General features: G+C 44.2%; 1 protein-coding gene across 4 annotated transcripts in view; it reads right to left on the bottom strand.

The window, feature by feature from the left end:
• Nlgn4x (neuroligin 4 X-linked) overlaps positions 1-22,734 on the bottom strand; it is a 189,421-nt gene that overhangs the window by 142,085 nt on the left and 24,602 nt on the right. For all 4 annotated transcript variants that reach the window (XM_058579030.1, XM_046443326.2, XM_058579032.1 and 1 more), the window contains exons 2-3: positions 21,723-21,890; positions 18,835-18,922 (exon numbers count right to left, since the gene is read on the bottom strand). The gene's annotated coding sequence lies outside the window, so the exon portion shown is untranslated. The remainder of the gene's footprint in view (positions 1-18,834; positions 18,923-21,722; positions 21,891-22,734) is intronic.

Raw genomic sequence — 22,734 nt, 5'->3', positions numbered from 1 at the left:
AGAAGAAGAAGAAGAAGAAGAAGAAGAGGAAGAAGAAGAAGAGGAGGAGGAGGAGGAGGAGGAGGAGCCAGGGACAAGATATAGTCCCAAACGCACACCCCCAGTGACCTACTTCCTCCAGCCAACACTCATTTGCATACAGTGACCACCACCAAGTCCATTCAGCCACCAATGGATTCCTACGGAAAATGGATTAATCCACTGGGAAGAACAGCACCCTAGCCAATTCCATGAATCCTCAGACTCTAGCTACACTGAGGACCATGCCTTCCAACATGACCTTCTGGGGACATTTCCGAACCCAACCATAGCAGGTCGTTAAAATGACTAACCATTTTTCAATGGAGCTTTGCATGTATTTCACCATTTTAACTCCATTTATTTTGTAAGATTCAGAGCTTTGGGGGAATTCCCTGAAAGAACAGCCTCCATGCATGAGCTTCCAGGTCCTTCTAAGGAGGTAAAAGTGGGTGGACACCACTCATACATGGTGAAGACCCCTGAGGAGCAGGATCATGGAGACTGTTCTCCATGAAATGGTCCCTTCCAGGGGAAGTTGTCTGGATTTGGGATGCCAGGGGGAGGTCCTTGGGGTGGGAGGGAAGAGGGGCGTCTCCAACCCTGACAGGAATGGAGGATAAGCTCTTCTGAGATGTGCAATGTGAGAAACAGCCTCATGGATGAGACCACATCACAGTGCGAGCCGCTCACGTCAGCCCTGCAAGGCGGTGATGAGTTTGCCTCAGGACGCAGGTGACTCATCACAAGGGAGTTGTTTGGGAGGCCACTGCTCCAAGCTCAGACTGACAGCCTAGGACACTGCGGTCCACACACCACCTGGAGAGCAGGAGGCAGCAGGAGGAGACGTGGAACAGAGGAAGACAAGAGCCAAAGCTCCAAGAAGCCTTGTGATTGACAGCCACCCACGTGGCCTCCCTCAAGAGCATATCACATGATCCAAAGGAAAACACAGAGTGTGCTCAACGTAAGTCCCTGTTATTATCCTGACAGCACCTCATCTAGGGGCAGAGAACAGGACACAAGTTCAAGCATACAAGCTACCAGGGTCTGCGGTCCTCAAACTCTCAAACTCAAACTCTCAAACTCTAGGAGCATCTGTAGAAAAATGTCACTTGGCTAATGTCACTGACAAGTCACAGATTCTCAGGAAAACACACAAGTTTGGGTATTTCTCATCCACCCCAGGTGCATCCAGAAGGCAGGCCAATTTGGGAAACAGTGTCCTTAGGAGGATATTTTCATACACCCCCACAAAATCTGGGTCTTGCTTCATTTTATTTCCTTTTGGAATAAAACTGTCCCATAAAGAAGCCCACGTAGGAATTGAAACAGTAAATAATTAGCAGTTCCAGGTTGACAAATCCCTCCCCTAGGACCTCATCTGTCCTTAGGAGCCAAAAGCCTTCAGAAGGGTCAGGTGGACTTCTGGTTTCAGAAATCTCAACCCTTCATCAGCCATCTCTGTTGCTCTGAGTCTGAGTGAGGCAGAACCTCATGGTGGAAGAGGGTGGAGGAGGAAGGCTCATGGCAGCCCAGGATCAGAAACAGAGAGAGAACCAGGAGCCAGGGACAGGATATAGTCCCCAAGGACACACCCCCAGTGATCCACTTCTTCCAGCTATGACCAACCTGCCCACAGTTACCACTGAGTAGCACATTCAGTTATTAATCCATTAAGTGGATAAATCCACTGATGAAGTCAGAGCTCTCCGAATCCAATCTTTTCATCTCTGAATGTTCCTGCCTGAACACATGAGCTTTTCAGTGTAGACCATGTATCCAAACCATGGTGGGCCCTGAAATCCTACCAACCTGGAAGGCTGACCTAGGAGGAGCTCAAGTTCATGGCCAACCTCAACCACTTAGGGAGATCCTGTCTCAAAATAAAATGTCATAGAGCACCCCTGGGTCCAATCCAGGACCAAAAGACCAAAGCAAAAATAAATGTCCTCCATTTAACCTCTAAGCAATGTTACTTTTTCTTGGTCTATTGTTAAAAAATATGATCTGAAAATTATTTATGGGCACCCACCACCCTTAAATCCTCCTCCTCTCTAGCTCCTCAATGTAGCCATAAAATTATTCTGGTTATCTCACTGTTCCATATTAACTCTATTGTCCCAGTGAAGCTAGTGATCAATCACTCCCGAGCCACATGTAATATGCTAATTATAATTAATCTGAAGACGGTCACCAGTGCACATTTTCATTTGCATGCTTTCTGCTTGTCTATTGCTCCAATTATTCTTAATGTTCCAAGAGAACTAAAGCTCATCTCAATTACCTTTTTTTAAAAATATATAATCTTAAATGTCTCTTCCTTTTCTTTAAATTTTCCTCCAGTCTCCTTCCAGGATGCACCCGATACTCAATGGGCACCCGAGTTCTTTCAGCTCTCTTCACAGTTTCTTAGTCCCAATGTGTGACTTCATAGGGATATGTCCTGAGACACATTTTGTGAGCTCATGTTGCTCGTTCTGCAAACAACATGAAGTGCACTTGCACAATCTGAGACAGCTAAAAGCACACTATGTGCTGTAATCTTATGGGACCATCCTGGAACTAGCAGACCATCTGTGAACCAAAGCCTCAATGTGCAAAACATGACTCTCTGCCATTTTTAAATTTCAACCATTTGGTTGAACCATGTGACCAGCTGGTGGAGGCTGGTCACATGGGACGTGTCTTTTCCCATTTGCTGTGGTGGGCCTCTATGGTGCGCCCTACAGCCCAGAACCATAGATCATTTAATTCTGAGAACATTTAAAAAGTGGAGTGTAAATCGTTTCTGGTTCTTGGCTTTCTAGTTGACCATTGTTTTGAAATACCCTGTGGGAATCAATCAAATTCCCAGATTGAGCCTTATAATTTTTATTTGCAATTTTTTGGTTTCTATCTCATCACAGAAGATAGTCTCATTAATTACCCAATGCCATCTTTAAACTTGGCTATTTTGTGACACTTCTATGAAAATCCCATCCTGATTTTTAAATGGTTACATCTTTTCTTGGGGCATCATAATTATGCATAATCATGGTATTCATTAAGCCATATTCATACTTGCACATAACTTAATTTGATCAATCTACCTTCCTGTAAATCCCATCTTTTTTAATGGATCGGTACTTTCTACCTCTTACAAGTTACAAATTACAGGGTTCAGGGTTGCTTTTCAGGTTTCTGTTTTTGCTTCTAATTGGTACTATCTGTGTTACCTCCAGATAACTTTTTTCCCCCCAATACTTATTGAATCGAGTTTCTTACTGGAAGCATCCCTAAATTTCTTAGGGCGTGGGTCTGTCTTTCTTTACTCATTAACTCAACGTGGGTAGACTGACTTCCTCCCTCAGTGGGGGGACTTTCAGTTCCATGCAGGAGTAATTTACTCAAATAGCTTTCAAACACCATTGACAAAATTCATGTCTTTGAAAGTTCCATTTACCAAGAAAAGGATCATCCAATATAGACTTGCAGATAGTCCAAGACTTTGCAGTTGGAATCGAGAAAGAGAGGGAAGAGGTGCTAACTCGCCTTTCCTGGTCTAAGTGTCTGTAATTATTTCCATTTTCAACCTGACGTTGACTCAGGCTTCCCGAGAGGGAGATCCCTGGGTCCTTCCTCTAGGAGTCTTCTCTCTCCAAAGTACATTTTTGTTGTTGTTGTTTCCTGAATAATAAGGTGAAATTTGACCACAATGAATGGAAACCCGGGTTCTCCCCAGCTCAACAGAGCTTAGAGATTTAACAAATTCTATCTCTATGGAGCGGTGGGTGGTAGTTTTGGGAATTGAACCCAGAGCCTCATGCATGCGAGTCAAGTGCAATACTCCTGAGCTACATCCTTAGCCCTTAATATTTTCTTTAAAGAGTGAGTTTCATGAAACACTACCCAAAGCCTTGTAAGAGAGACCTTGACGTACTGCTTTCCAAGTGCTGTTGGGCTCCATCTTCCTCCATGTTGGCGAAAAATGGATTGCCTTTGTTTTTCATTTTTATCTGGGAAATATGTTTCCAGTACAGTTGAGGCAAACCATTTTTAAATGCATGGGAAATAAATGGGGGAGCCAAGAGAGAAGGTTAGGACTCAGAATATATTGGTGTTATGATTTAGATCCTGAGGTGGAATGATTGGACCGAGAGAGCTACAACCGAACCCAGTCCATCCATTTGAATGGAATGGATGAGTGGTAACTTTAGCATGTGGGGCATGGTTGGTGGAGGCCGGTCACAGGGTACGTGCCTTAGGGACATATAACTTGTCTCCTTAGAGCCTCCTTTCTAGCCACCATGAGCTGAGAAGCTTCCTTCTACCATGCCCGGCCGCCATTTTGTTCTGCCATCCCTTGGGCCAGAGCCATGGAGTTGGCCAATCACGGACTGAATCTCTGAAACGCTCATAAATGGCTCCTTCTCTCTGTTGGACTCATCGGGTATTTTCATCCCAGTAACATAAAGCTAACTAACCACAAGTGGCCCTTCTCCATCTCTAACCTCCCTTAATTAACTCCTGGGCTTGCCTCACTAATTACCGTCCAATCCACTCAAGTCCACAGAGTGAGTCTCTGTGGTCCACCATTCCTCTAAAGGGCCAATAATGGCCACTGCTCCTTCTGTTCCAGCCAGGAGTCTTTGAACTAAAAATGAAAAGAGACTCTGGTTTAAACCTCTAGGAACTAGAACGCTCGATACCACTGAATTGCATCCAATCGTCCCCACTGCCTTCTAATTAAAATCAATGAACACGCTAAGGTACAACCAGGGGTGGGACCATGGAGTGACGCTGTTTTCAAAATTCAATGCAAGAAAAAAAAATGAGTGCACGTAGCTGTTGCTGTGGTTGGAATATGGTTTTGGGGTATGTGCCAAGGGTTGGTCCTCAGGTTGGTCCTCAGCGTGGAGATACAGGAAGATATGATCTTTAAGAGTTGGGCCATTAAGTGGAAGGTACTTAGGTTCTCTGCATGCCACCCTGTGAAGGGGTGCTGGGACCTCAGTGTCTCTCTGGCTTCCTGTTTTCGAGGTGGGACCTCTTTCTCAGCCAATGCCAGCATCGTGCCCTTGAACCTTCTCAAGTGTGAGCTGAATGAACCTCTTTGGTTATGATGTTCGCCTGCCTCAGGTATTTTGTGATTGACATTCTCCCACCCACAGCTCCTTGTTTGGATGTGGCACAAGCAAAGTTAACTTTGGTGGCAGTATATATATATATATATATATATATATATATATATATATGACCAGTTCCAACGCTTATCCCTCTTTATCGCTAAACGGTAGGGAACACAATGACTCGGAAGAAGACATAAGAGAAATCACTAAACACAGTTGCCTATTACAGCTCTTTTGCCACAAGAGCAAACACTATAATCTGAATCCCAACTCGTCTTAGACCCTTTGACTTAAAACACAAATCTAGCAGCAAGATCCTCTGCAAACCCAAACTGAATAGTTTCTCTGTAAACATTATCACGGGATTCAGTTTCCAATTTTAGGGTTTCACATACAGAAAATGAGACCCTATGGATGTTCCCCAGCAGAGAGGGGTCGCCGACATGTTGAAAATATTTACCTTCAGAGCAAAGACGGAGATGCAGGTTTTTATGACACCAACCAACTGCCTATTGCAATGGTCTCAGCCCTCAAAGGTACATTACCCTACATAAAGGGACCTCGATGGGCAACCCAGTGACATTGACGGGCAGTGTCAAGCTACCCAACCCTGTGTAAGTTTGCATGGCTTCCTACAAGGTCCCTGGGCAAAGAACTGACTGCAGTTGGCCGGTCTGCAGAAAAATGGGCACTTCTAAGCCCCTCCTTCCACCTTCCCGTCTTCCATACTGGAAATGCTACTCTAAAAATAGCTCTGATGGAGCCCTTTTGGCAAGCACACCCTCGCCCGCCGCGTCTTGCAGCATAACTTTGCTAAGGGCAGAACTTGGGACATGGTCTCTCTCTCTCCCAGTGCACCTTCTGTTTTACGATTCAAGAACAGTAGGTTCTGCCCTTTGGTAGGATGGGATCCCTCACAAGCCATGCATGACCCTTAGCCCTCGGCAAATATATATACACATTTTTCCATGAGGAATCCCGAGCAGACCACTTTCTGGACACCTTGAGTTCTCGGCGTTATCCAAGGTCTGTTTGTTTAAAAAACTAACAGGAAAGAATGCAAATTCAATTTTTTAACAAAACGGAGCCTCGTGTTTGTACCAAAATTGCTCAACATTTTGGCACGTTATGGTTTCAGGGCTTATAGATTCATGTTACCCTATTTTCCACCTTATTTCCTGCCCAATGTCCTGTATCTGCTCCTTCCCAAGGAAGGTCAGCAGGCAACCCCCAGGCTCAGATTTACAAGACTCTAGCGGGAAGCACTGTCCCATGCGGGTCCAGCCCCAAATGCACACCCCTAAGTCCCAGGCTAGCTGCTGCTATGTGTAGGCTCCAAGTTTTACCTGTTGGCCCAGTGACTTGCCCATCAATGTCACTGGGATGCCCATCAAGGTTACTGAGATGTCCATCAATGTCTTAACTAACTCATTGAAACCCCAGAGGTGGGCTGCGAATCAAAGTCGGTCCCCCAACGTCTCCGCCTCTCTTGGGATGGTTTGGATTTGGATTGTTCCCTGAAAACTCATGTGCTGAAGTCTTGGTTCTCGATGTACCAGGGTTCAAATATGGAAAATACTGGATTCTGCTGCAATACACTGAATCCTGAGGGTTCTGACCTCATCAGTGGATTAATCCACTTGATGGACTGATCCATTGACAGCTGAATGGACTACTGAGACCTGGGACAGAAGTGGAGGAGTTAGGTTACTGGGCGTGTACCCTGGAAGGTTTACCATGTCCCCAACCCCTACAGACCTCCACCCTCTCATCTCTGAGCAGAGTAGGTTTCCTCCACCACACCCACCCGCCATATTGTTTCTGCCTTGGGGCCAGCCAACGATGGAAGCTCCAAAACAGTGAGCCAAAATAAATCTTCCTCCCTGTCTAGGGTGTTCTTGTCAAGGATTTTAGCCACGGTGACGAGAAGCTGACGAACCAACCACCCTGACTCTCATATACCCTTGATGGAAGCCATAGACGCTTGGATTCATCTTCTCCAACGTGGCCAGGGAATCCAGAAGTCCCTTTTCCCGAAGCTGGCCATATGGTTTAACAGTCTTACGGTTCCACCCAACTTTGTGCGTGGAGCTGATCATAAGGGGATCCTCCAACCTGCCTAGTTTGAATGAAGGTCATTGAAGACCCTATTGAAGGTCATTGAAGTTGAAGGTCATTGAAATTGAAGGTCCTTGAAATCCTATGGATTTTGGTGTCTGTTTCTCTTATGGACCAGCCTATTGGGAAGCTTAAGAGGGCATAGGGGCCGTCCCCTTTCTCCCTACATGTGACCCAGAGGAAAGAAGGTTCAGATGGCAACAGACCCTGATGTGGGGGGATCACACTGGGTCATCTGGGTGACTCCAATGGTATCACAAAAGTCCCTGGAAATGAAAGATGAAATACTACGTGTCCATCTAAAGTAAAATATATGCATTTGTATTATATATATTTTTATGGGACCCTGCAGCAAATTCTCTCAGGACCCCCAGCTGGAGGAAGCGGGTGGTCTCTTCACTGAGCAAGAAGCTGATTCCAAAATGGTAGCCATACCCCGAATCCAGAGAGTGGTCCCTTGCAGAGGACAGAAGGTGGAGAAGTAGCCGGGCTGTTACCAACTCCTCGGGCGGTGGCATGAGGTCCCCGTCTTGTCCTCCCTCCCCCTTTCTTTATTTCCTTCTTGGTCCCTGTCCCCTGATTGCATATGGTTCCTTGCTCCAGCTGTTAGTGGACACCTGCTCAAATTAACGTCCAGCCCCAAGGAGGTCTCCATCAATTCACTGGATTTAGCTGGAGACCATTCAATGTGAGCCCTTAGCCAATTGGTCCCCCTTTGGTAGCTGTGGAACTTCAAAGAGGTTAACGGAGAACAAAGGGGCTAAGGGAATGACCCTGAAGACAATGCCAACCGACCAAAGCTTCCTCAAGAAATAGCTCCAAAATGCAAATTCAACACCCTGGGATTCAATGCACGAGGGTTGGTTGCAGTTTGCTGTCCATGAAGGCACATTTTTGCTCTTTATATATAAATAAACCAGCCACCGAATTCGGCTAAGACAAAGAAATCGGCTCTGCCTCTCCTTAAAAGAGAGAGCGATCAGACCTTGCAATCAACCCCAGTTCAGCAATTCCTCCCGTGACCTGCCCAAGGTCCAAACAGCCTACAGCGTTTTTTAAAACAGAAAATGTAAACTTTCTTTTCTGGATGTTGTCTTCAAAGCATTTGTCTTCGGTATCTCCCCGGAGCCGAGGCAGATCTAGCAGCACCCACTTATCCGTCTGTGTCTACAAGGATGCTCTTCATTTTTCCGGAGGTGAAAGGAAAGCATTCTTCATGGAGGGGAGAATATTGCATTAAGGAGCATCGAGATGCTGCTGCTGTTTCTCTAAATGACAGCAACCATCCGTCTCTGGGCTCAAGATGGGACGGAATTCTCCCTGTCCCTGGGAATCAGTGGCTAGTACCATGAAGGGCACTAAGGGCTCTGGGAACACTCGACCTGTCTTGGGGGTGTTTAAACGTTTCATGAGATGCTACAAAGAGCCCTTGAGCATTTAGTGCCTTCTTCAGGAATCCCTGATCCTACCGTTAGGCACAGACTCACACGCTACCCAACAGGAATGCAAGACCATGAGGTATTAACCACCTGTTAACTGTAGCCATGATCTCGACTATTGCCATGTTATTTTAAAATTAATCCAATAAATAATTGGTGCAGGGAGCACAGTGGATAGATGGACCCGTGCTCACGTTAATATCAGGCAGTTTCTATACCCAGGAGATTTTTTTTTCCCTTCTGTTACGTAATTAAGACATTTAAGTGAATTTGACTGATTTTCAGAGATGGGGTCTTGGAGAAGTGATTAGGGTTAGTTAAGGTCATCAGGGTGCAGCCTCATGATAGCATCTGGTGGCTTTAAAAGAAGGACGAGAGCCAGGCACAGTGGCGCATGCCTGTCATCCCAGAACCTCAGGAGGCTGAGGCAGGAGGATCGTGAGTTCAAAGCCAGCCTCAGCCAAAGAGAGGCCCTGAGCAACTCAGGGAGACTCTGTCTCTAAATAAAATACAAAATAGGGCTGGGGATGGGGCTCAGGGGTCGAGTGCTCCTGAGTTTAAGCTCTGGTAAAGAAGAAGGAGGAGATGGAACAAGCAAGAAGGAAGAGGAGAGAGGATTCAACTGAAGGTCATCCCCTGGAGAGATCCACTAAATGCACTTGGTGGAAGACACCTGGGGAAAGAGCACGTACCACTCAGTGCATGAATTTGCAAAGCATCAGTCCAATAATATTGAAATTGCTTCCCCAAATCATGCAAACCCAGGAACAAATTACTTCAATTCCCTCTTAAGGAATCGTCACAGCCAATTGGTTCCACTACAGAAAATCAAGATGGCGCCTCTGCCGAGAATGACTACAAGTATCGTCTGCTCATTTGGCAAGTTGATGAGGTTGCCTTGAATGTATCATTGAATGTGTCAGATTCTGGTTGGATATTCCAGCAGTCACTATGGTTTCAGTGCTATTTCTCCTCTTTTAAAACGTTTGAAATAAATAGTTAAATGGTTGGTGCCACATCATTTCAGAGACATGTTCCTGTTTATTTATTTAGTATTATTATTTTGGGGGTACTGGGGGTGGAACCCAGAGATACTCTAACACTGACTCATATTCCCAGCTCTTTTTACTTTTTATTTTGAGACAGAGTCTAGTGAAGTTTGATGAGGCTGACCTCAAACTTGTAATCCTCCTGCCTCAGCCTTCCAAATTGCTGGGATTACAAGTGTGTGCCACTATACTTGGCTTCAGAGAACTATTCTAAGACTTAACCAAAGAAATCATAGAGAACGCCAAGGTGTGGTCAAACCAGAGGATGGGTTCTGTGGTTGTTTAAAATATAATGTGCTTTTTCTAAGCATGAAATTACCAGCAAGAATTATTTGCTTCAGCTTGGTACTCAATTTTATTTTGAGCCACATACAGATGGTATTTCCAACTTAAAATGGGTTTCTGAGGACACTACCCCATTGTTAAGTGGAGACGCATCTGTACCTGGTTTAAACATTGAAAAGTGTAGCCTATGACATCATATCCGAAGAATTAAATTAGTTGAGATTTTTAATTGGCCAGATTTTATTTGTTAACCTTTTCCCAAGAATGGCATAATCTGGGAAAAGCCAATCAATTACCCCTAAAGACAAGTGAAAGACTAAGCATTCCCCAATGAAGGTTTGCATTTTCTAAATAATAGAGAGAAAATACAGCAGCTCAAATTGTAGTCCGCTCAGAAGAGTTAAGTACAGAGAAGCCAATGCTAAATAGCGTAATATTCATTTGTGCACATATGGGACCAGGGCAAAGGAGGCAAGAGAAAGGTCGCAGACTCAGTTCCCATTTGATCCAAATCACCTCCAGAAGCATGCCCTAAAATATTGCACTGAGGTTCTTCTCCAAGCAGATTCCCAACATTCAATGAAGAAAATTTCCTGGGAGCATACAATGAAGGCAAACAGAAATATAAGTAACACAAGTCAACATTATTCTATTTCCCCTCCTAATGGGAAAGACTCTCAGAAGGATTTTTCTGAACAAGATGAAAGGACTCCACTCATGTAGTTGGTCATCTCTGAATGAAAACGCAGAACAGCTTCAGGCACAATATGGCGCCATGCCCCTGGTGGACAAAGCAGGTATTTCCCAGGTTCATTCTATTCCCTGCTCAGCTGGATACAGGTTAGGGAATTAGTGCAAGATCACTAACTCAATGTGAGCTGCTCCACCAGGACATGGACTTCATGGCAAATTGTCCCCAAGTGGAACGTGTTCTACTTCCTCTTAAATGATTGAGTTGAGGTCAACTGGCCTTCACCAACACATTCAGAGAAAATCTCCTACATGGACTGCCCTATGGTACCGAGTGACAGCATGAATGTTCTGTATCAAAATTTCCAACCCCCTAAAAAAAGAAAACAGCAAAGGTTCCCCTAAGGGAAAGAGGGACCCCCATTCCAGGAAGAATAAATGCATGTTTTCCAGGTAGATAACCCTACAATGTGCTTCAGCAAAGTCCTAATGGTGTCATTCCCCATGACCCCACAATACTTAGGATGGTGTGTTTTCCAGACTCATTGTGGAGAGTGAAGAAAGAAAGGAAGACTTTTAGGTAATTGATCCTCAGTCATCTGTATCTAAAATATATTTAGTTAATATTTACAAACGGTCCACTGCACACCAGGTGAGACATCGAACCACACACCAGGCAAAGAGAAAACCACCTGGTTCCCCATTGATACTAATTATCCTCTTTGGGGACACCTGCTGAGTCAGAATCACCTCTCTCCAATTCTCACAAAGAAAGGGAATGAGGGAACCCCTGTGATTTTTAACTGTGCGACATGTGCTTCATTAAACGGTTCAGCAAAACACAATAAAAAATCCCAGTGACTGCTTCTGCTTCATCACGGATGGATCCCTTCTTCTGCATCATGAAACAAAGGTATTGGAGCAAGAAGAAAAGATTCAAGATGGCGCCCTATGACCAATCTGCTTGATAATGAACCCCATGTTTCTTCTGCATCATGAAACAAAGGTATTGGAGCAAGAAGAAAAGATCCAAGATGGTGCCCCATGAGCTCTAGAGTAGAGGAATCAATAGATTTCACTGTGAATAATATTGACTCTATACTAAAACTGACTTTTAATAATTCATGCATAGATGCATTAGTCTCTGAACCCAAGAGGTTCACCGCGATCCGGCTTCACACCCACAGAAGGATCCAACCATGCCAGAAAGTATGGATTGGCCAACATTTCTGTAAACAGTCAATGACGAACATCTTGGGCTGGGAAAATCGTTTGGTCTTTACGGAAGCTTTTCAACTCTGGGACTATGGTGACAGAGAGACACAGAGGAAGACACCAATGAGAGAGTATGGTTGGTTTCTTAAAAAAAAATAAAATTTGTTTGCAAAAGCTGGGTTGCCAATCAGGCCACATTTGGCTTATCCTGTATATGTACAGAGACGTTAGCATTTACTCAAAGCCAAATTCATTTTTCTCCTCCAGCGATCAAACAAAATTACCTTATGCATAAATGACTTATAAAAAGTGCAAGATGATTCATTTAACGAGATACACCCATTTATTAAATTTCCATTCTCATATGGACCCCTTGGCCTGAGGACAGGGGCGGGTGGGGACCCACACCATAAAAAGCATTTTATTTTATTTGCAAAAATACAAAAGACACAAGACATCAGTTGTACTTACTAACTGGATTACCATGAGCTCAGGATAGATGGTTTTAATACAGACCATGGGCAGCAATATTAGCATTTGCTACACATTTACACCTAATTGAATCTTTGGGTGGGGTGGGGGGAAGGTCATAAGATTTATATTAATTATAGAGCATCTTTGTCAATATTTTGCTCCTCCAAAGGAGGAACAACAGTTTTTTTTCAATCAAAATGAGAAAAAAAAATACCAGATTTAACCCCATCTTGTTCAGTCAAAGCTACCTACAGATTTTCCTTTTAAGTGTTTAGGTCTAATAAAGTTTATTATTCAAAGGTAGTAATGATCATAATTATAAGAATAAAGGAAAATGAAAGGGAAATTGGCTTTCTGCATGGGATGAAAATACATATCAACAATCAGCTACTAAATGCATCTCCCATTCTATGTCCTCCCAGATGCAAGACATCTGAGGAGACTAGCAGACAGGAAGTGACATCATTGGTGGGAAGGGCTGAAAAAAACAGCGCACATAGGAAGTGACCTCATTAATGGGAAGGACTGAAAAAAACAGAGCACATAGGAAGTGACCTCATTAATGGGAAGGACTGAAGAAAACAGAATACATAGGAAGTGACCTCATTAGTGGGAGGGGCTAAAAAACAGGGCAGATAGGAAGTGACCTCATTAGTGGAAGGGGCTAGGAACAAAGCCAAGTCTCCCCTTAAGGAGAGTCACCCCCTTGAGAAGGATGGTCTTCCTTTCCCTCCATTCTGTACACAGCATCCCAAGGTCCTGACCCCCAGAGGCATGGGTTTGAGGAATCCAGGGACCTCCATCCTGGGCCTCCTCTGCTCTGGCAGAAGTCCTGTGTCCGCCATCTTCCTTCTGGGATTTTGTGAGAAATGGTCCCTGAGGAGCAGACAGACCCAAAGGATTGGTTTTTCAGGACTTTTGACCTCAGGATCATCAACCAAGGGACATGAAATTCTCCTTCGTGGTAGCCAAATAAACAGTGGCCACATGAACTTTCATTTCAGTGCAATAAACAATGAGAAATAGTGGGAGGAAGTGCTTTGAAGAATGAATGGAATAATATATTTGTTTTCTCTTTTCACTTCATCAGTATCTTTTTGACTATCTCAGAGTGTCCTTCCCATTTATTTGGCAAACATTTTTCAGCTGTCACATGTGGGACTGCTATCCTCATGGGGTGTCAGTAAAGGAAAGAGAAAAAGGATCACGTATCGACCTCAGGGTGCCTCCATCCAGCCTCTGCGGTTTATATAAAAAAGATTAAATGTTGAAGTTTTTGTAATTGTGCACATTTTTTTTTCTGTGTGTGCAGAGCTAGGGATACACCCCAGACCCTGCACCTACTGTGCAGCCTGTGCGCTCCACGCCTGAGCTCCACCCCAGCTCCTGATAGTCACACCTTTAAAAAATCCCCATCCGGTGCTAACCTTAAAAGGTAAATATGAAAACTTCACTTTAGCTGAAAAGCTATGTTCAACTTGTCTTTGTATTTCCAAGAAAACAAAATAGTCTTATTAATTCCAACAGGCTCCACAGCTAGGAAAAGAGAAAACATTTTTTTTGTTCAATTCTTGGAATTTATGTGTTTTTCTCCCACTAAGTGGAGGGGATTTATCACCAGAACCAGACAGATATTTCAAGCACAATTTATCCCGATTTCTGCGTTGGAAATGTCCTTCATATCTTAGATGCCTTTGTGGTAGCATTTGAATACCGTCAAATTTTTATTCAGTCGCTGGATTCCAAACAACTCAAGGGTCCCTGTGTCAGACTGATTTGCACAGCTACATTAAATCACGAACGGTTTAGTAAACGATGACATTGGGTAATATGTGTGCAACTAAGTGCACTATAAAGGATCTCAACATGCAAATTGGCTGGTCTCAGAAGTGCCTTATCCCCAGAATCCTCCACATCAGCACACATGATGCTCCATATAATACTGGACGTCCTCTCTCCTGGGACACCCTTGGATTCCCTGACTTAGAAATGGAAGCTAGGTTTCAGGAACACCAGGAAGGGATGTTTTTTCCTGACCATCAATTTTGAATCTGACCATGTTATCACTGCAATAAAATTAATCCTAACATAAGATCACGGTTGTGGTTTGGATATGAAGTGGCCCCTGAAAGGCTCCAGTGTCAGACAAAGCTAGAAAGTTTAGAGGTGAAATGATCGGGTTATGAGAGGTGTAACCTGATAGTGGATTAATCCACTTGGATGGACTCACTGGGTGGTGGCTGCAGCAGGTGGGGTGTGGCTGGAGGAGGGGGTCCCTGGGCTGTGCCTTTGGGGTCTCTGTCCTGTCCCTGGTGAGCAGAGCTCTCTCTGCTCCCTGGTGCCCTGTCCTGAGCTGCTCTCCTCCTCCAGGCCCTGCCGCCATCTTGTTCTGCCTCCCCTTGGGCCAGAGCCATGGAGTCGGCCACCAGGGACTGAACCTCGGACACCATGAACCCCAGATGAATGTCTCCTCCTCTAAGATGTTCTTATCAGGCCTTTTGTTCACAGCAATGAAAAAAATGAGTAAAATATTCCAAACTATTAATCTTAAAAGGTAAATTCCAAGACTATTCCAAACTACCATAGAAACCCAGGGAAAATTGACTCCCTAAACAGTGATTATGAAATCAGAACGTGTTTGGTCGACTGTACACAGAAAATGTTATTAAAATGGCATAAGTTGAATTTTTCAAGAATTCATAGAGTCAATTATTTGTAACTCTCAGGCCATTTTTGTTCTGATTTTGTAACTCCTGCTTCTTCACATTACAAGGGAGTGAATTCAGAAACTCTTTAGGATCTAGACAAATCGGAAAACTAGTCATGGAAATTCAGCCACTTGGGAGCAGATTTAGTAGACATGGATGTCCTCACCCACAGGTGCATGCATTTTTCGGCTACACGCTATACATTATAGAGTGGATCCGCCTTGATTGAGCACGAGTGGCTTTAAAAGAAGAGAGACAGAGAGAGAGAGATCAAAAGATGCAGACTCATGCCTTCTCCCTACTCCATGCTCCTCCTGTGCAATTTGATGCTGTGAACCATCTGGACACCGCTGAACGGGAGTTATTCTAACTAAACAGCCAGGGAGTTTTCGCCGCTTACTGAAAGAGGTTCTTAAGATTGCTGCACACGGCTGGTCAGACTGCAAATTGGTGCAGCCACTCTGGAAATCAGGATGGAGATTTCCTCAGAAAGCTGGGAATGGATCCACCATTGGACCCACCTATCCCACTCCTTGGTTTATACCCAATGGACTTAAAATCAGCACACGATAGGGTCACAGCCACATCCATGTTTATAGCAGCTCAATTCACAACAGCTAGACCACGAACCCAACCTAGGTTTCCCTCGATAGATGAAAGGATAAAGAACATGTGGTATACATACTCAATGGAATATTACTCGGCCTTAAAGAAGAGTGAAGTGATGGAATTTGCAGGTAAATGGGTGGAGCTGGAGAATATCAGGCTAAATGAAATACGCCAATCCCACAAAACCAAAGGCTGAATGTTGTCTCTACTATGCAGATGCTAATTCACAATAAAGCAGGGAGGCGCTAGGGAAGAATAGCATTATCTTAGATTAGGTGGAGGGAAGTGATGGGAGGGGAGGGGAGGGGACGTGGGGATAGGAAAGATAATAGAATGAAACAGACATTGTTACTGTATGCACATGTGTGACTGCAGGACCAATGTGATCCTGCAAAACGCACACTTTCTTTTTTTTTTTTTTTTACAAAAAGATTGTGAGGCAAGAACACATCATTTATCACTGGCTGTCCATCTAGCTGTGCTGTCCGTCCACTGGCTGTCCATCTGGACCCATTCCTAACCAAAGCTCACCTCAGAACGTCACAACAGCCTCCCCACAGCACAGCCCTAAGGTGAGACACCGTCACAGTGGAGACAATCTTCTCTGCTGCCCTCGACTGTGCACTTTATGTGACGTTCCTTTGGGTCTCAGAGTAGGAGCCATGGCACGAGGAGCTGTGGCTCACCCATGGACAGAGCCCCTTTCTCCACCTACGGCTACCATTTTCCCTTCTATGGGGGCAGCCTGATTCCATCAAGACAGTGGAATTCCTAGGATGTGTCATATGATGTGTGACTGACTCTCTATATAGCCATATGTATATATTCTGATGAGAATGTCTATGTTCATGGGATTCTCATTAAATACCTTTGATAAAATTTATAAAAATGTGTACAAAATACACACACAAAAAAAACAGATGATGAATCATCTTGTCAACTAAGAAAAATAATTTCCACATTGGACGTCTCCATTTTGACAGGTATGTTTTAGTTGTAGCCTAAAAATTGATGAGAAAATTGGCCAGAAACCCATATTTAAGCAACACAGTCATAGATGCTGCCTGTGTAGGGTGGGAGTTGGCAGCTGAACCATGAAAATCCGTGAGTACTGATTTGGGAATAGATTGAAACATAACATGATCCTTTCAAATATTTGAGTTTGGGGAAAAGAGTCCAGAATTTGAATCATGAAATGTTTCTACTACGGATGGCTAACAAGAGTACGCCATAAACATTTCCTACCCATCTCTCTTTGCTTGGGTTCTATCCTGTTTGCAGTTTTCTAGATCATGTAAAGGATCTCGAGGTCTGAGTGGACCTCAGCCTGCATCAGAAACATGTGTCTGACATTCTGGATCCCTCTGAAATGGCAACAAATGAATAGGGTAGAATGAGAGAGAGTGGGCCCAGTTCAAAGGACTCTTCGGTTCTCAGATAACCAGAGGTGTTTATGCTACAACAGGTGAGCAGAGGGAGGAAGGATGAACTTCCAAGAGATCTGCACCAACAGGACAGAGCAGAGTCACTCATTGGTGCCTTGTATGACAGAGAGGCACTCTGCATGTGGCTCTTTGGGGAGAAGAAGTCATACTAGGGAATTCCAAATTGTCCTTATGGACACTCCAAATGAACTGGTCATGGTTTACCATTACGTTTACTGTCAAGAACTCAACTAGGTTTCCAAAGCAGTTGCCCCCAAACGAGCCTGATTTCACCAGGTGGATAATGCACGGACGGAGTTCAGTCAGCAGGGCTCAGAGACTTCCAGGGTTTTGCTTTGTGGCTGTCTCTCAATGCACCCTTCCCGTGGTGGGAAAGAACTGTGCACAACTTGCACACTGCCCACTGAGAGAATGGCTTGAAGAAAAGATGACCAGCCAGGAAAGCACTGTAGGGACTCATTTGCAGGGAGAAGAGTGGGATAAAAGAAGCTAAGGACCCTAAAAGACGTGCCTCTCTGAGGATTTCTGTGGGATTCAAGTGAAATGCATGCGTACACTTTCAGCCAGAAGATTCACCTGGGAGACCTGCCATATGCAATTATTGAGTACCCAGGGTTTCCTGTCGACACAGTCCTCATAGCCTGCACATTTCCTCCTGAACACACTCGACCGTCTCTAGATGACTTATAATAATGCTATTAAAAATGCCACGTAAATATCATCACCCTGTATCACTTCAGGAATAATGACCAACCGTGGATACGTGTTCAGATGAACGCAATTTTATCAGATATTTTTGATCTGAGCTTGGATGCGTCACCTGGAGCAGAAACATTGGATACAAAGGGTCCAATGTATTTTAATTCAGATCAGGCATTTTCCACACTAGTGATAATTTCCCGCTCACACAGATATGATAGAATTCTTCAAGCCTCATTCCCCTTCCCTGGAAAACTTGGGCGTCATAGAAACATGAGCACAGGCACGGGGCACAGCATTTTCAATTCTTAGAAGGCAACAGGTTAGGTATCCAATTATCTCCTCTTGTCAAGAAAAGAAAATGAAAACATTAAAAAAATAATAAATACCCAAGGTCAAGGTCACACTCTGAAAATGCTCCTCCCAACCTGCAGCCTAAAGACTCTTTGAGGACATCTCTCCCTGATGTCAGAGCCATGGAGGACCCAAGGGTTACAAGGAGACTGACCAAGTGCAGGGGCTCAAGATTGAGTGGCCTGATTATTGGAGTTTCTAGTGTCCCCCAGGTGTGGCCGATTATCCTGGGACAACATCCATTCTGAGGGACAGTTTTCTCCTTTAGAAGAGGTAGAGATCTGATGTCCAACCCCAACCCAGACCTGAATCCTTCAGGCGATCCTCTAGACAGATCCCAATCCAATCCTCCTGGAAATTACATTGGGACAGGACTGCAATCTTCTATCTGAGCGCCAATCCAATGGGTAAAGGAAGACCCAAGAGAAGAATGGAAGTTGTCAATGTTACAGTAAAAAAAGCACTCAACTCTCTGGCCTCAGCTCCATGCAGAAACCTGTCCACAGTCAATCCAAAAAAGCCCACAGCCCAGATGGACACTGGTTCTCCAGCCCCACAGGGTAGCCAGCACCATGGTGGCCGCCATCTTGGATTGGCCAATACGTATTGTGAATACTCACCATGACACTGTCCTTCAGCCCGGGTGCCTTTCAAAATGCCTTCATGGAAGGCTACTTGATGATCTTTTCCATGTCAGCACATTTCTCCCTAAAAAAAATAAAAGAGAAACATATTTCACCACTCCATGATTGCTTCAAAGCCGATATGCTGTTCCTTGTGAATTTTTCTTAGGGTTTGCTGAAGAGGGACTAGCTGGTCATTCTGGACTGGGACCTCAGTCCATCAAGGAACTTGAGAGAGGACAGAGCCATGCCTACTTTGTGGTCTTTGCTGCACAATATTGGGACACACGCACAGATTGCAAACACAACTTGAAGTCATTGCCACACAAGTGGCTCACCGTCACAATTTGGGCACTGTGAACGCATTCTTTAGAATATACCGTATATCTATGTTGTTTCCAGCCACTTTGAATGAGGAACTCATCATCTTCAGAAAACTAGCGAGAAGAGCCAATCCAATCCCAAGCCCTCACACATCCCCAGGTCTGATCCTGGACGGCAGAGAGGTCTCCCTAGGGTGGTGGATGGGAACGTGCCCACTCGCACACGGTCCCGCCCTCTGCAATCCATGGCACTGAAAATGCTGTCTGTTTGTCCAGCATCTGTCCCACAACTGTTGAGCACTTTCCTGGCCATCTCACCGGGGAATCTTCTCTGCACAGAGGATGCTTTTGCAATCCTAAAACCTTCTATGTCTAAACAGAGAATCCCAACAAGGATCTTGGAGTTTTCAAAATATCAAGCGACCTTTTCATCTAAATAAATATAAGAGCATTCTTAATATCTCTAGAAATTGCTTCTACCTCCATTTTATCAGATCAGAGATCCCACCTCTGTTCCTAACCACAGGATGGTGTTAAACTCCAAGTTATCAAGTTAAAAAAAAATGCCATATGGGTATTTCAGAAAAGTTCTATAAAAATTAGTGTGAGTTGGTTGGGTGCAGAGGCACATGCCGGAAATCCCAGCGACTTGGGAGTCTGAGGCAGGAGGATCACAAGTGTGAGGCCAGCCTCATCAATTTCACAAGGCTCTCGACCATTTGACATGACGGTGACTCAGACTGAGAAATAAACTAGGGCCGGGGACGGATCTCACTGATAGAGTAGCCCTGGTTCAATCTCAAGGACCAAAAAGGAAAGGAAAAAAAAAATGAGATTGGGCATGATTTGTGTTGGATGGATGAAAGCCTTAATTATTGTTTTAGGCTTGACTTTCTATTTCTTGGCATGCTTGATTTTGCTTCTAGCTTGGCCTAAGTACCCACGTTGGCTGGAAATGAAAACCACATTGGTGTGTGTGTCTCTTCTACTTTCAGATGGAATATTGCAAAAATTAAAACAAAATGTGCTCATTACAGCTTGGTGTCTAGCTGCACAGTCTACATAGACTCCATAGAAAGTACCGTGTTCTTGCACACGAGTTCTCTCTGGAAGGATTAGCCTCAAAGCATTCTCCCTGCACAACAGGAAATCTTCCACCTCTCCTACCTCAATCCCTCTCCATTGCTCATCAGGTTATTAGACTACTCTCACTGCAATTGGGTCTCATTTCCCTGATACATGAGCTCAAGTACTTCCTAAATACATGTGCATTTTTTTTTTCATTTTTAGTTGACACATAATAATTGCACATATTTGTGAGGTACACTGTGCTATTTTGACACATGTATACAGTTTTAAATAGTCCAATCTGGTAATTAGTCTACAAAACCTCCTATATTTATTATTTCCTAAAGATGAGAACATTCAAAATCCTCTGTTGTGGTTTGTTTCTTCTTAAAGGGTAATTCTTTGTGGGATTTCAGGGGTTGAATATGAAATGCACCCCATAATCCATGTATTGAACATTGGTCCCCAGTCTCTGGTGCTATGCAGAGATGGCGGAACCTTTAAGGGGCGGAGCCTAGTGAGAGGATGTTAGGTCATTGGGGGTGTGGCCTAGAAGGGCATTGTGGGATGCCGGCCCTTCCCTCCAGGGCCCTCTTTCCTTTTCCTCTTCTTCTCTCTCTCTCTCTTTCCTGTCCACCACAAGATAAGTAGCTGTCTCTACCACACACTCTCCACCATGATGTTCCACAACAAAAAAGAACCAAACAATGGTGCCAAGTGGTTAGCGACTGAAATCCCTGAAACCATGAATGAAAAGAACCCTCTTGTCCTTTTAAGTTGACTGTGTCGGGTATTTTGTCACAGCAATGGAAAACTGACTCACACATTCAATCTTCCAGAATGATTTCTATGTGTGGGGAAAACCCCAAACACCAGAGTCAGAGAATTTCTTCTTTGTCCTCATAGGTCAGACACTTGGGTGCTAAGTGTTCACGTCAACACTCCTTCATTCAAACAGTGTCACCTTCCTTTTGGTCTGCTACATGATTCAGGATGGAACACGCCGTGGCATTATACCATAAATACTGATTTTTTTTTTTTTGAGCTAAGTTGTTAGACTCCGTTAACAAAATGTTCCAAAGGCTGAAAAATTCTCTAGATAAAAAGACTTGTGGATTTTATTAAGCCATTTGGACTCGATAGCCTATTGTAGAACCCCCAGAGACAGATAGATTTGACCATATAATCGCTTACCTAAAAGTGCACATGAAATCGCACTTTCCAATCTCTTGTTTTCACACCAAATCCGTACTTTACCACACACATCCCATTTGCAATGTATTTAATAACAAAAAGCTTTGGATCTATGCACACAAGCACACTCTCAATCCAGCCTGCATCGTGTGCCATTGCACAACATTGTGCACTCGAGGGAGAAGGTGGAATTAATCCAATATTTACAAACTACGAATACATCAGCCAGTGTGACCGTCAGACGGTCCACAGATTCTCATGGCGTGTCCACATACGGGGAATGACCACGGTGGTACCCACCTACAGAGGACCTTCACGGGTGGAGGCCAGCGATGACGTGTTCCACCTACGATAAGGTTTCAAATAAGCCTCTCCATATAATTTCATCTTGACAGCCCCAGCACACGGGATTCACGGAGATGTGCACAGCCATTCCAACTCGCCCCCAGGAGCTGGTTAGGAAGACTCCTAGGACAGAGAGAGAAAGAAAAAAAATCAGTATTTTCACACAGGAGGACATGCATATAAAGGGGACTTTTCATATAACCCTACGGGTGCACCGTCCCTTATCCAAAATGTTGAGTATCTGCGTGCTTCCGGTTGCCTGGACTCTGTTTTAGGAAAATGGACATATACATCCTGAGATATCTTGGATTTGAGACATGCATCCGAAACCAAAATCAATTCATGTTCTCTGTGCACCTTCTACAGAAACCCGAAAGTTAATTTCAGGTAATATCTGCAATGATTTTGTGCATGAAATGGAGATTCTTGGTGTGCAATTATCCACTTGTGAAGTCGAGTCAGAGCTCAACGTTTTTGCATTCTGTAGCCTCTAAGATTTTGGATATTTGCAGTGGGATATTAAACCTACAGGACGATTTTTGCCATGATGGTATTGAGCCTCCGATGTCACCCGTGACGGACACCTACGTGAAGTCTGCCTGTGCACATGCCATCACACACCTGCACACACTGATGCACACCCACCCACACAGACAGGGGGATGCAAGGTTCTTTATAAAATACAAACGATGCAAAGTGCAGAATCCTTGACCTTCTTCCGATGGGTCACATTCAGCAACCTAGACCTGGGTTAGAAGGACCCATGGAACAAAATTATTCTAGCACCATCTTTATCAAAACAGAAAAAATAAATAAATTTTTAAAAAACGTCGATGAAAATAAATTTGAGTAGAAAAGCACAGAAGCCCATCAGTTTGTGAGGAGGCTCCTTCCTAACATGTGCATGAAGTCAGCGACGTGGTGAAAGGTCCTTATGCATTTAAAATACCAAACAGAAAAATCAAAG

This window comes from Marmota monax, unplaced genomic scaffold (genome assembly GCF_021218885.2).
Source record: "Marmota monax isolate L192 unplaced genomic scaffold, Marmota_monax_Labrador192_F-V1.1 WCK01_AAM20220418_F8-fsc00168, whole genome shotgun sequence".
NCBI classification, from domain to species: Eukaryota; Metazoa; Chordata; class Mammalia; order Rodentia; family Sciuridae; genus Marmota; species Marmota monax.
Note: the sequence above shows the minus strand (reverse complement) of the source record. Positions and strands in the feature narration are given on the sequence as shown.